Here is an 11,550-nt window from a genome sequence, read left to right as displayed (position 1 = left end):
TACGCAAACGTAACACTTTTTTTTTACATTATATAAAAGGGCTACTTCCGATGGCAAGCACATTATTCATACTTATTTAAATAAACTCAATACATTGCAATGTCAATAAAAGGTGACTTTTAGTCCCGCCCTCTTATATTTGAAAAAGGAGACATGTTCAGAAGTGGGATTTACGAGTGTGGGTATGAGAATGTTTTGAAATTGGCGTGCGCAAAGATTTCGTTGGATATTATTGGTCTATTACGTCGTACCATATTCAATGCATGTTGCTATTTTAGTAACAGTCGTTTTTAACATGCAGTGATGTGCCAAACATGTACGTGCCAGGAAATCTACACCGCAGACCTATTAGCTCTTTAGATTCTCTTTTTGCAATTTTTTTACAAAAAAGAAGATTAACAGATTCGATGTGTTTGACGTGGAAAGTGAGTAAAATGAACGAGAGGACCAGCGAATAAACATGGCAATAATTTGCTCAGCTAATCAGGTGTGTAGCTTCTAATTATATTCATGGACAAGTTCCATCAAATACATAATGGTGTCAATACTGTTCTACACAATATCCAGACGAAAATAATTTCTGGAAGATCTGAAAAAAATACTGTCTAATCTAAAAAATCTAAAAAATCAAACAAATCTGTGGCAAGGATAGCCACGATTTGTGACTTGTCAATTTAGTTTATTTTTGACATTTATGTTAAACAGAATTGGCAGCGGTTTTATGTTTGTACATAGTGCTTTAAGATGGTCATAACGTATATGATCTATACCTAGTAATGTTCTTTATTTTACTTGGCACCGATTTAAATATGCTTATGTAGAAAAAAAATGCATGTTTTTTAGTTGTATAACAAAGTCGTTTTTTTTCCAAACATATTTTATACTCCAACTCACACGGGTTCGCACTTGTGATTGTGTACGTCCGTGTACGTTCCGTGATAATAGTCTTTCCATATCACACATCTTAGCTAATTTTGAACACCTCAAATTGTTCACTTCTGTGTCAGCTTTCCTTTATGACCGGACAAAACCGACTTGCCAATGACTGTATTGTATATTGTACCAAAGCGGCGTATCGAAACTGAGTACGATGACAGCGTTTCATCAGTCTGTCACATATGCAATTACGATATGTGTCGTCGATACGAATACGGTGATCGGATCCGGTGATAAGTGATACCTGACTGCCAAGGTTGTTAATGTGAATGACAAAGTCGATTTTTTATCAAAGGAACTCTTTTCACGCTTTTCAGTGGCTAGATTTGCAATATATTATCTAAGTTGTAACAACCAAATATCAACTGCTCACGACCTTCTACAAAATATTCCTTTTACAATGTATAGCGATATTAATTATTGTGTAGTACGCTGGCCTTCCGTGGATCGTCAGTTTCACTCGACTAAATGATGCTTTAGAAAAGAAATACTCAAGTAACTGTAAAAATTACTTAAGTTATTATAGTGGTCGATATAATATTTAAAGAATTCCCTCGGTTTCACAAGATCCATCCCATAGATGTTGACGTGGTGAAAATGGGACCATGTGGGAAGTACAGCCTTTCAAACAAAAAATATTTTTTCAAATCGGTTTAAAACCTACTGTGCTTATTTGATAAAGATCTCATGTGTGGGTGATTTTAAAACAGCAATTTATGAACGGTCATTATATTCTGTCCTGATTAAGTTTTAGCGTATTCTTATCAGGAGCCATCGTTTTTTTATTGATATTTTATGGTCTTTCTGAACATTTATTGACTTGGTTGTTATGTGAACCATTATTTTTGAAGAGTAATTGTTGACTTCTCAGTATCGTGTGCTTAACAAATGAGGTAGAGTCAACGATATATAGAGACAGGTTTTGACATAGAAGATAACTTGAAATAAAAGATTTCATTAAATGTTCAAATTATGATAAATATTGCGATAAACATTTATAATTTTCAGTATTTCAATTTTCTTTTACCATGAGAATCTGTAAAAATTAATCCTAGTTACTAGGATCCTCACTCAGCTGTTAAGACCCCATTTAAAAATAACAATCTACACCCCATATTCCAGTTTTATATTATAAAGCAAAATTGTGTGTCTGCTTTTTAATTTTTACCCTATATTTGGCTCAACGTCTGCATCGATTTTGATGAAATTTGTGGCGTATTTATGGTGCATCCCTCAGATGGACCTAATATGATACTTTTTCTTACTTTTTGGGTATACCCATTTTAGAGGATTTACCCACATAACCTCCACCCTGCCCAAGGGTCAGCGGTAGCCATAAATAAACTACGACAATACACACATTGCTATTTAGGCCCAAAGTAAGCGTAGCTTGGTTATGATAAATATTTTTATGAATATAATACACATAAATACTTATAATATACAGATAAACACCCAGACACTGAAAAACATTCATGTTCATCACACAAATATTTTGTTGTCCAGTTGTGGGAATCGAACCTACGGCCTTGGACGCGGAAAGCAGGATCACTGCCCACTGCGCCAACCCGCTGTCAAAAATAAAGCTTTAACACAACGCCAAAAAATAGGTAAATCATGGGCTTGTTATTTCAATTATTAATTAAAAAATACAACCATTTGTATGTGTTCTGAAAATAATAAGGTTTCGGCGCGGCAGGGTAACAAAAGCGCACCGCACATCTATCGTGTGAAGTGATTAGTTTACGAGTGAGCGTCGGATAAGGCGTGGGCGGTGGTGATACCATCTTGGCACGCTATTAAGCCTGTCATCCATATAGAAGCTAATGTTACTTTAAAGTGAGTTTGTGTGAACACGAAGAGGCGTAACGAAAACTTCTCTAAAGCTAATATACATTTCACAGTATAAAACAATATAATTCTGTTTTTGACTCTTCCACCGGTTCGGGAGGCATTTTCTACCGAGAAGAAACTCAGCAGTTGCTCTTTTCCAACATCATTTTACAACAATTGAATACTTATAATATACAGATAAGCCCAATAATGTCTCGGCTAAGTTTTATTCAAACCCTTTAATAAAAGAAAAAAAAAAAGTTTTATTCATCTCTTCTTCTTCATACCCTTGCAATGGAACATGCTTGCTTTCAACGGACTAGATTGGCCTAGATTTAAATTAAAATATTATTATTATTTTATTATTTATACTCTTTATTTGCACACAAAAAAATACAGAAAAAAAAACAAAGACAGAAGCAGTATACAAATGGCGGCCTTATCGCTTAGCGATCCAGGCAATCTTAGGATAAGGAAAACAAACAAAACATGTTAATTATTATCAAAGTTTTAAGAAGCAATCGTTTCGTTTAGCTTTAAACATGGACTACAAAGTTAAATATTATCACAAGTTAAAATCGTTACATTGGTCAAACGGTGGGCGTATTTAGAATAGATTTGTTAAGACTCTGTTTATCTACCTTCTTGTAAATCTTTTGAATAGCGATTTTATCAAACCTTCTACTATACTTTTAAGTGGCCTTATAAATTACATTTACTCCTAGACTATCTTTGTCGGTGGGCCGGATTATAGCTAGTAAAATTAAATAAATCCGAGACGAAAACAAACTTTCGCAGAACCCCGTAGTGGCGTATAGTCATTTCAGTTCGGTCAAACATTTTTTGCTGTTGATGGTGATAATTTGTCGACCTCCTTGGCGCAGCATTGAGCGCTGTGGTTTTAAGTTGGAGCTCCCGGGTTCGATCCCGGCGGGGGAGATTTGGGAATTTATTATTTCCGAATTTTCTCAGGACTGGTCTGGTGGGAGGCTTCGGTCGTAGCTAGTTACTACCCACCGTCAAAGATGTGCCGCTAAGCGATTTAGCGTTCCGGTATGTTGTCGCAGAAGCCAACTATGGGTAGGTATGGGTAAAATATAAATGCCATATTCCCTAACATGTTAGCCCGCTACCATATTACACTGCATCATCATTTACCAAAAGTAAGTTTAAGTGAAATAAAAAAAAACAGTTTACATTAGAAAAGTGAAGATAATAAGTTTTTTATCGCATACATATCTTGCAAAAGGAGTCCAAAACAACCTAGTCTGGAACACAGAATTAAGGACACACAGAAACCGTGTACACGGCTAATATTGAAGCATCAAAAACCACTCCACTTTAGTAGTGTTACCCGGACAGCACTTTATTCGTGCCCGAACTCGGTATCTACGAAAGGAAAGCTGCCTTACCCACTAGGCTATCACCGCTTCCTCTCGTGATCTATATACCATCATGGGTAACTAATTGGTTTAATTTTAAGTTCGTGTTATTATTCAACATTACAGGAACGCGAGATTAAGGAAACTGCGTTTAGTAAATTGCCGGTGTTCCTTAAACTAGTTCGCATTATTTGTCACACCTTTGTCCGATTGTCGGGCGAATTTCTCAAAGGGCGTGCGAAATTGAAGGCGTTACGATTTCACTTAAGTTAAGGGTTAAATTAGCTTGAAATTAAGGTAGAAAGGTCCACTACTTTATTTCCGCTACATCGCTGTTAGAATCAAGTAAAATAGTCCTTTGTTTTAGAGCTGCGTATTTCCTTTTATAATATGCTTCTCATAATATACATAATAACAACGGGACAGATACAAGAAATGTCAATTTTTATAAATTTTTGAGCATATAAAAATTTTTTGGAACCGACAGGATTTGAAACTGCCCTGGCAATCGCGGCCTGAGCGCTTCCAAATTAAGATACGGCTCGCCTACCGTCGATGCCGAAATTAGTACATGCATTTTACATCAGTCTTATAGCGACTGTAGAAATGTCCTTTAGCACTTTCAGTATAGAAATCATAATGCAAATATAATTTGTAGAAAAAGGCTAGAACCTTTTTTTTTTGAAGTAAAACTTCTTTAGGCGCGACTACGGAGTAACTCAGATTTTTTCTGACGCAAGTAACGTTTACGTCAGACGTCTGTGCAGTTTCCGCTATTTAAAAATAATAATTTGGATTGGTCGTAAGTACACGTCATATACTCCACGCTTTTTGACTTATACGGCAAACTTATTACTACTTATTTGACTTATATTTCCATTATTTTCAAACGGATCAATTGTGAATAGCAAAGTGAATAAAAATTTTACAGTTATAAAAAAAAAAAAATTACAAAGTTTTTTGAAAATCTCAAAATATACTTGTTTATTTATTACTTTTGTAACAAATAAATTATTAATAATTATTTTTTCGATTGCGACATTCTATAATATTCCATGAAAAGGTTATATTGACATGTGCTGATCTAATTATTGATTACCTACTCTCAATTCTATTTCATTTTCATCTATTCATTTTATAAATTAAATTATTTATAAAATATGAAAGTGACATTTATGAATTTTAAATAGATTATAAAATGAAATAGTGAATATTAAATGAAATGGCTGAGTCCCAAGAACATACAACTCTTTCATCATATAGGTATAATAATAAAAGTTTTACTTTAATCGCGCGTAAAGGTTACACGCACACACTTTTTTTATTTGCTTTTCAATACCTTGTGTAGTCGTAACCTAGCTATTGAAAATCAGTAGGTAGTTATATTCAAAGACATTTGGATTCCGAGTGGACAAATTGATTCAACAAATCATAGATACCTACTCGTCGCGACTGAAAAATCACCGCCCGTCTTCTTTATACGCCGCCATATTTATGTTTTACGACAAACAAGGATTTTTATTATGAGATCGCGTTATAATTCTACCTGGTTTTAGGGCTCGATTTTATGTGCGTCTCCTTTACACTCATTGCAATTGCTATTGTGCGAGAAGGATGGGCTATATAATATTTTATTAAGGCAATCACGCAGGTCGGTTTCCTTCGCCGGTATTTACCATTTTGTGATAATTTTTCACACTTCCCCTTGTTTTTGTTGAGGGCTCGGGAGTGTCGTTGGGGGTTAATAGACTGCCGGAATCCGGATGCTTATGGTTTCTCAATTATTGTTAACACAGGCGTAAATCTTTATAAATAAAAGGCAAAGGTGACCGACTGACAGACTGACTGATCTATCAACGCACAGCTCTAAACACTTGACGGATCATGCTGAAATTAACAGATAGTTATTACAATGTAGGCATCCGCTAAGAAAGGAATGAAAATTCCAACCCTAAGAGGGTTAAGTGGGGGATAAAAGTTTTTATAAAATCACTAGCTGTTGCCCGCGACTTCGTCTGCGTTTGATTTTGTTTTTAAAGTATTCAGTATCGCTAAGCTTTAAATGAGTATAGTAGTATATATATATATATAACATGTGACTGCCAATTAATTATAGACAAATAATTTGAAATAAAATAAAATTGCGACTATAATTAAAGATCTAAGCTATCCTATCTCTTAAGTTGGACCAGACTGCTCACGGTGTGCCAATTTAATTTTAAATCGGTTAAGTAGTTTAGGAGTCCATCGCGGACAAACATCGTGACAGGAGATTTATATATATTAAGATTAATATAGATAAATGAAACTTTGATTTTAAGTTTTCGATTAAAAATAAAGAAATATGTGTTCCATTTATTTGAAAAATTCCAACTCCAAATAGGGGATGAAAATTTATGTCAAAGTTTCTGATTTTTTAAGTATGAATTACTTAAAAAATACGTTCATATTTTTCTATTAGCAGCAAGACATTTTTTTGTACCATGGTAGATAAAATTTGCCAAATCAAAAATTTACCTTAACGCGTGCGAAGCCGCGGGCAAAAGTTAGTATGTAATATATATATAGTGTGTGAGGTTTGGGATGACAAACTCTCGCAAAATATCTCGTGTATGCTTAAAATTGTTTTGTCTTACTATCTTAAGCATATCGATAGCTACAGTCAATTGCTGGACTAACGACGACCCAACGGGAGGGTTAACCCATAATCACCACGCTGGGCAGACCGTTGGTCGCAGGAGATGGTAGCACTAATTAAGTTACAACCTGGCTAAGTTTGTTGTGTGCACTTCTAAGACCAGGGCGCGTTGGGAACCCAGGAGGGTTTAGTTTTAAGTTAACGAATGCAGTTATCGCCATCACTAACATTAGTGTAACATGTTAAATGTATGAACACTTCATTAGTGCCTGAGATAAGGTCTACATGAATAAAACATTTTTGAATTTAGAATTTTTATTTGAACTGAGGCTGCTGCTGTTCTCCATTCTCCGTTATATTTCCTTAGCAGTGGCGTGCATAGAGGGTATTCAAAGGATATGCAGATGATATAAAATGAAGGAAATTTCCAGTACCTACTAGTTATAAAAAACTTAAGGATAGGCTTTGTAAGAGTTATAAAACTCATACTGAAGATTTCCTTAATTTTGTATCATCTGCATACCCTGTGTGTATCCTCTATGCACACTGTTCCTTAGCCGCATCGAATGATACCCGCGGCAAGGGAAGGGAGTGTGACAACTGTATTCCGATCCGCAGTCACCAAACGCACGCGCATGCACTATTCGGCATAATTATCTTACCTCATATTAACCCATTCCAGGGCACGGGGCTCCCATAATGAGGATAAAGCCCGTAGTCCATCACGCTGGCCCAGTGCGGATTGTCGGTGGATATTATGAATACTTTGCGAGAAATATTTCTATTATTGACGGCCGATTGGCGCAGTGGGCAGTGACCCTGCCTTGTGAGTCCAAGGCCGTGGGTTCGATTAAGACAACTAGAAAATGTGTGTGTTTTTCAGTGTCTGGGTGTATATATGTATAATATATATTATATTATACATATATACATTGTATATTGTTAAAATACTCATCACTCGTCTTAGTACCCATAACACAAACTGCGCTTACTTTGGGGCTAGATGACGATGTATCTATCGTCGTTGTATATAATTTAAATATAACAACTTTATTTAAATATAATACATTCTTGTATCCCGTAAAAATATCATTCCTTTAATACTTTTAGTTATTGTATCAAAGCTGTTAGTACGTATAACAAGTTGTTGGACGATACCAGCACCATAATAGGCTTTTAATGATGAGAAATGCACTCTTTCCCGGTGATTATCGCTATAAATGCTAACAACTAATCTTAGATATCGCCGCGGTTTGTATTTTTAACGGCAGACGCTAAACACACAATAAATTATATTAAAATGGTCGCGGACCAATTATAAAGAGACTAGCGTTTTTTTAACCGCTTTGTATGTAAACGAATCATAATTGGAGATGAATCATTTATAAGAACGTTTAGTCCCCTGGTCGGTACTATGTAACTTAAATAAAACAGTTTGAACTTCACATAATATTTCCAGGAAACGGTGATAGCCCAGTGGGTAGGACTTCGACTTGACTTTCGGGGCCGCGTTCGAATCCCAGCACGCAACTCTAACTTTTCTAAGTTATGTGCAGTTTAAGCAATAAAATATCACTTGCTTCATTTTGTGCAATAAAAAAAGTTGTTTTAGAGGAAATATTCATCATCATATTAACTTATTACCGGCCCGGAAGGGTTTAAGCGGTAGTCCACCACGCTGGCCCAGTGCGGATTGGTGGATTCCACACGACTTTGAGAACATTATGGAGATGGAACTCCCAGGCATGCAGGTTTCCTCACGATGTTTTCCTTCACCGCAAGTGATATTTTATTTGTTTAAAGCCCACAAATAACTTGGAAATATTATAGATGCGTGCTGGGATTCAAACTCGGTCCCCCGAAAGTGAAACCGAAGCTTTTACCACTAGACTATCACCGCATCACAATCTCTGTAGTCCGATGTATTACAAACATTCTGTCAAACTTTATAGTTTCATCTTCGTAAAAAAAATATTTATAAACTTTTTTATTTACAAGTGAGCACATACATTTAAAACCAGATTATAGGTAGGTACTCCATCAGTATTTTTAGGTTACACATATTTACAAAATCCAAGAAGCAAAAATGAAAACGAAATCCATATGATATCTGGTAATATTCATTTCCCATCTGAATTCCGACGGATATGATTTATGCTTCTTATTACTAATACATCTTGACTCTACAGTCTGCACACGTGATCTCGAACACAATATTCGTTTGGAGGTATTTGGAAAAAATACGTTCCTTTTAAAATCAATGATACGCCATTTTCTTCTGGGGTTCTACTCGCGAGTTCTTTCACATTTCATTCACCTTATGATAGGTTTAAAAATCCTTCGTGGATTCAATGAAAACGAAGTACGATTTACTTTTGATCATTCCAACTACCCGCATAATAATGATAATCTAGAAGTTTCATACTATATTAATTTCACACTTATACTAATATTATTAATATGAGAGTGCTTGTTTGTTTGTTAATACCAATGACACGACCACCTTGCATGATTCTTGAAAACAAACAAAGAATACTTCTTAGCAAACGTTTTTAAACGAAAGTAATAAAAAATGGAAGGGTTCAAAACAACGGGCACGCGTCTTACATTCGTCTTTTTTTAGTTTAGGGTATTTTTCTACTTATGCCATATTTCTACTGAAAACTTTCCGTTTTTAAACCCCGACGAAAAAACGACGGAGTGTTGTATAAGTTTGACGTGTCCGTGTGTCTGTCTGTGGCATCATAGCTCCCAAACAGCTGAACCTATTTTGAGTTTATTTGAAAGGTGAATTCGACGGGAGTGTTTTCTTATATTATGGTTGATGAAAATCGGTTCAAGATAGCTGCCACCACAAAGGTCTTTTTTTTGGTTTCATCATCACCATCATATTCCGCAGACGTTTTTGTCAACCTTTCTACTTCAAAGGTGAGCGCGGTAGTCTTATAGGTGCCTGGTTTGATCCCCAGAAGCTTAGGCCCTATAGACTAGATCTTGGACTTATAGGTATCAACCATGATAAAAGAACATCATTATCTCCGTATCCCGGGCTGGAACTGAGAATTAGTTGGCAGAAAAATCCATTACCACTGTGATTTTTTTTACAGAAAACAAAATAACATTTTTGGTCTGACATTGGAATCAAACTTAGGATTCTGTTATCTGTAGTTGAGCAGTATATTACCAAGGCAGTCCATGGCCTGAGTACAATCAAAAATTTATGAAGAAAGCTTAGCCTCAAATCGCTTATAACTTGTACTACTATAAAGGAGCTTAGTTAGACTATAAATTACTATCGCGCTTCTCCGTTTATTGTAGTTACGAGTATGAGCCTAAGGGTGCCTTTCCACACGAGCTGTGGAATGTAGCTAAGCTGTGAGCGAGCTCAAAGCTAGGCTACGAAACTATGTGGCCGTTTCTATTAGATTTCATTTCACACCGTAGTATAGCTTTTACTCATACATCAGAATAGTAAGTGTTTTTTCACGCTCTGGCATTTGAACGGTACTCTTAGTTGAAACTTGATGAAACCTCAAATAAAGGAGAGTATAAAACCAAAGCTAGGCTAGCATGGGCTGAGGCCTTTTTCTCTCCGGGGAAAGGAAGAAATTTTGCCTTCCCCGACAGTTTTATAAACTCTTAAAGAGCAATTGACGCATGGTTGGAAATAATATGCAAATAATATACGTGTAATAATAAACGAGGGAACATCTATCTCTCTCTCTGGTGGACATGTTATTTTTATCCCTAGACAGGAGATAAAATCTGGTGATAAAATTTAACATAAAACTACAATAACTACTCCGACGTAAATCCACGTTTATTTTAAAGGCCCTTATTGTGTAAGTCCAATTCGCACTTACTCGTAGCTCGTTTTTAAATCCGTATTACCGTTTCAATTATTCCTAAAAAAATATATATTTATTTATACTCTTTATTTGTCCACCACATCATTCAGAAAACAAAAAAAAGATCAAACCCTTAAAGATTGTAGTAGGATACAAAAAGCGGCCTTATCGCTAAGGAGCGATCTCTGCCAGGCAACTCAAATTACAATCTTAATATATATAAATCTCCTGTCACGATGTTTGTCCGCGATGGACTCCTAAACTACTGAACCGATTTTAAATTAAATTGGCACACCGTGAGCAGTCTGGTCCAACTTAAGAGATAGGATAGCTTAGATCTTTAAGTAAAGTCACAATTTTATTTTATTGCAAATTATTTGTCTATAATTAATTGACAGTCACATGTTATATGTATATACAACTATACTCATTTAAGGCTTAGCGATACTGAATACTTTAAAAACAAAATCAAACGCAGACGAAGTCGCGGGCAACAGCTAGTCTTAATATATATAAATCTCCCGTCACGATGTTTGTCCGCGATGGACTCCTAAAATACTTAACCGATTTTAAATTAAATGGGCACACCGTGAGCAGTCTGGTCCAACTTAAGAGATAGGATAGCTTATATCTTTAATTATAGTCGCAATTTTATTTTATTGCAATTTATTTGTCTATAATTAATTGACAGTCACATGTTATATATATTTATATATACTACTATACTCATTTAAGGCTTAGCGATACTGAATACTTTAAAAACAAAATCAAACGCAGACGAAGTCGCGGGCAACAGCTAGTGTTTTATAAAGAGAAGTGTATGAATAAGTAAAAAAAACTTGCTCGGAAATTTAATATTGGCACTCAATGCGACCTATTCTCTACCCGACCTCTGGGGAACAATAAGGATCTT

At 35.5% G+C, this 11,550-nt stretch overlaps 1 protein-coding gene across 3 annotated transcripts in view; it reads left to right on the top strand.

Annotated features, from left to right (window-relative positions):
- Nucleotides 1-371: 371 nt before the first annotated feature.
- LOC120628018 (protein madd-4) overlaps nt 372-11,550 on the top strand; it is a 292,600-nt gene continuing 281,421 nt past the window's right edge. For all 3 annotated transcript variants that reach the window (XM_039898237.1, XM_039897428.1, XM_039896608.1), the window contains exon 1: nt 372-487. The gene's annotated coding sequence lies outside the window, so the exon portion shown is untranslated. The remainder of the gene's footprint in view (nt 488-11,550) is intronic.

Source organism: Pararge aegeria, chromosome 1 (assembly GCF_905163445.1).
Source record: "Pararge aegeria chromosome 1, ilParAegt1.1, whole genome shotgun sequence".
Taxonomy (NCBI): Eukaryota; Metazoa; Arthropoda; class Insecta; order Lepidoptera; family Nymphalidae; genus Pararge; species Pararge aegeria.
The sequence above is the reverse complement of the archived record's forward strand: the minus strand, read 5'-3'. Positions and strand labels throughout refer to the sequence as shown.